Consider the following 3,598-nt stretch of genomic DNA (forward strand, 5'->3'; position numbering starts at 1 on the left):
CAGAACCAGAACTGGTATTTCAATAGAGGCGAAGAGCTTATTATCAAATTCAACATGTTCAATTGGTTGAACGAAGAAATGATCCAGTTGATCCAAATGTCAGACATGTCCCAGCTCCGATTATCCCAGCTGTTCTTGCTCAAGCAGCTGCTAGACCTATTCGTGAGATTGCAATCCCACTTAAGAACCACGCAACTAATAGTATTCAAAAGCCCAAGGCACGAGGTCGATTTGAATTAAATAAGAATATGGTGTAGTTGTTGAATTCAGCTGGACAATTTGCTGGATTTTCACATGAAGACCCACAGCAGCAAATACAAACCTTCCTGGAAATAAGAGATACTTATATTCCTTCAAGAGGGAACACTGATTATGTCCGATTGACTCTATTTCCCTTTTCTTTAATTAGGGAATCGAAGCGGTGGTTACATGCTGAACCTCTACTCTCCATTACTTCTTAGGAAGATCTAGGTCGGAAGTTCCTTACTCGATTCTTTCCATCAGGGAAGACTGCATGATTGAGAAGCAATATTCTGAGTTTCAGACAAAAGAAGGAGAGAATATTTACCAAGATTGAGAGAGATTTGAAAGTATGCTCAGAAATTTCCCTCATCATTATCAGTCTAATAATGTTCTTGTTCATACTTTGATTGAGAGGATATAGCCAAATAGCAAGATTCTCTTGGATTCAGCAGTAGGTGGGCAAACACTTATGATGAATTGTATACATTGCTGAATCAAATTTCACAAGGGAACCCTGAGTGGCATGCTGACTCTAAGAGTGATACTAAGAAGGTTGCAGGTTTGTTAGAGGTAGATTAGTTCACTGCTCTATCAGCTTAGCTTGCAGCAATGCAAAATCAGCTGCTTACTAAATTTAACAACATTATGTTGGGGATTCCGCAAGTAGCAACTACAGCTAATGTAGTCCAACAGGTAAATTTTTAGTGTGAGGTAAATGGAAGTAGTGAGCACATAGCAGATGCTTGTGAAGTTAATCTATATTCTATTAATTATATGGGGAATGCGAATCATCTGGGAAAACAGAACTTTGATAACACATATAATCCCAATTGGAGGAATCATCCTAATTTGTCAGGGGATGGAAATCAGGCACAGAAAAATAATCAGTATGAAGGGCCAGTGCAATAGAATCAATAGCTGGTTCAGAATAATCAAGCTACTACTCAAGCAAGTAATATAAAGGAGATGATGAAGCAGCTTTTAGCTAATCAACCAAAGTTTACAGCAGATTTAAAGAGTCAATAGTTGATTACTATGAAATTGGAGTTGTAACTCTATTAGATTGTGGAAACACGAAACACAAGACCTCAAGGAGGCTTCCTAGTAATACAAAGGCAAATCCAAGCTAGGTAAATTCAGTTATAATAAGGAGTGGGTTGCAGTTAGAGAAAGCGGTACCTGAGCAGGTTAGTCCCAAAATCACTAATGATGATCACAAAGATAATAAGGAGAAAGGGGTCAAAGAAAAAGTTGTCAGTGATAAAACTTATTTGGAGAAGAAGACTCTACCTTTACCCTTCCCTCAAAGAAAAAGGAAGCACCAAGTGGAGGCCAGTTATAAGCAGTTTTTAGACCTTCTAAAGTAGGTTCATGTAAATCATCCTCTCATTGATATTCAACAAAGCTTTCCAAAATATGCAAAATACCTAAAGGACATAGTGGCAAACAAGAACCGGTTGATAGAGTATGCTACAGTTGCACTTACTGAAGAGTGCACATCTAAGATACAAAACAAACTATGCACGAAGTTGAAGGATCCAAGTATTTTTACTTTGCAGATCACTCTTGGGAAGGCCATCAGTACCCGGGGATTATGTAACTTGGGAGCAAGCATCAATCTCATCCCTACATCTTGGTTTTGAAATATGGGTCTTGGGAGTCCCAAACCCACAACCATTGTTTTTTAATTAGCTAAAAGGTCACTTGCTAGGCCGGATAGAATTATTAAAGATGTCTTAGTGCAAGCAGGATCATTGATCTTTCTAGTAGACTTTGTGATTCTTAATTTTGTAGCTGATCTGATTGTTCCATATATTTTAGGGAAATATTCATAGCAATTGGGCAATCACTTATTGATGTAGCAGCAGGGAAGATGACTATGAGAGCACATAATAAAATAGAGGTTTTTGATGTATACAAGGCACTGAAACTGCCTGCTATATATGAGGAGTTGTCTACTGTATCTGTTATAGATTAGGAGGCTGATCTTAGGTTGTTGTTGTTCGATAATCCATTAGAGCGAGCTTTAGTGGGTCATGATCTTTATAGATATGTGGAGGTTCTTGCATTGGTTTAAGTTATGAATTCGACTGTTATTGAAACTAAAAAGTTGGCTTTTGAGCCATTGAATAGGACAATTGGCCCATCGCCCAAGGCTTCAATTGATGAAGCTCCAAAATTAGAGATTAAGGTTCTTCCTGCTTACTTGAAATATGTTTACCTTGGTGATAATGATACCTTGCCTATTATTTTATCTACAGTTTTATCTGATATACAGGTAAGGAAAGCTAAGGTAGTTTTAAAAAGATAGAAGAAGGCAATTGGGTGATAGATGTCTGGCATTACTAGGATAAATCTAACCTTTTGCATGCACAATATATAAATGTAAGAAGGTTACAAACCAAGGGTGCAACAACAACAAATATTGAATCTGGTGATGAAGAAAATAGTACGCATAGAAGTCATCAAGTGTCTTGATAGTGGGATTATTTACCCAATTTCTAACAGCAAGTGGGTAAGCACAGTACACTGCGTCCCAAAGAAAAGTGGGATGACTGTGGTTACCAATGAAGATAATGAGTTGATTCCCACTCGTATAGTGACTGGATGGAGGATTTGTATTGACTACCTAATGCGAAATAAAGCCACTAGAAAGAATCATAATCCTTTCTCGTTCATTGATCTAATGTTGGATAGGTTGGCAAGATAGAAGTAATTCTATTTTCTTGATGGTTACTCGAGATATAATCAGATCACCATCGCATCAGAGGATCAAGAAAAGACTACTTTTACTTACCCATATGGCATATATGCATTTAGAGATATGCATTTTGGCCTATACAATGTACTTGCAACATTTCAGAGATGCATTATGGCAATTTTATATGACATGGTTAAAGAATTTGTCGAGGTATTCATGGATGACTTCTCTATTTATGGTATTTCTTTTGATGTACGCTTGCAGAATCTAGATCGAGTCCTAATTTGTTGTGAATAAATAATCTGGTGCTGAATTAGGAAAAGTGCCACTTTTTGGTCAAGGAAGGAATAGTCCTTGGCCATAAGGTGTTATGTAGAGGACTGGAAGTGGATAGAGCCAAAATTAAAGTGATTGAAAAGATGCCACATCCGATAACAGTGAAGGAAGTGCAAAGTTTCTTAGGTTATGCAGGCTTCTACAGGCAGTTTATTCAAGATTTTTTGAAGATTGCAAGCCCTATGTGTAAATTATTAGAAAAAAAATGTAAAATTTGATTTTAGGGTTGATTGTCATGAAGCTTTTGATAAGCTGAAGAAGAAGCTGATAAATGCATCCATCTTGATTTCTCTAGATTGAGAATTTCCATTTGAGCTA

The 3,598-nt window shown here is 37.1% G+C and overlaps 1 non-coding gene across 1 annotated transcript; it reads right to left on the reverse strand.

Moving 5' to 3' along the window:
* Positions 1-515: 515 nt before the first annotated feature.
* On the reverse strand, positions 516-621 carry LOC124887532. Its single transcript, XR_007045302.1, has one exon. It is a non-coding gene; the product is annotated as a small nucleolar RNA R71 (small nucleolar RNA).
* Between the last annotated feature and the right edge of the window lie 2,977 nt (positions 622-3,598).

The sequence above is a fragment of the Capsicum annuum genome, chromosome 9 (assembly GCF_002878395.1).
Source record: "Capsicum annuum cultivar UCD-10X-F1 chromosome 9, UCD10Xv1.1, whole genome shotgun sequence".
Classification (NCBI taxonomy): domain Eukaryota; kingdom Viridiplantae; phylum Streptophyta; class Magnoliopsida; order Solanales; family Solanaceae; genus Capsicum; species Capsicum annuum.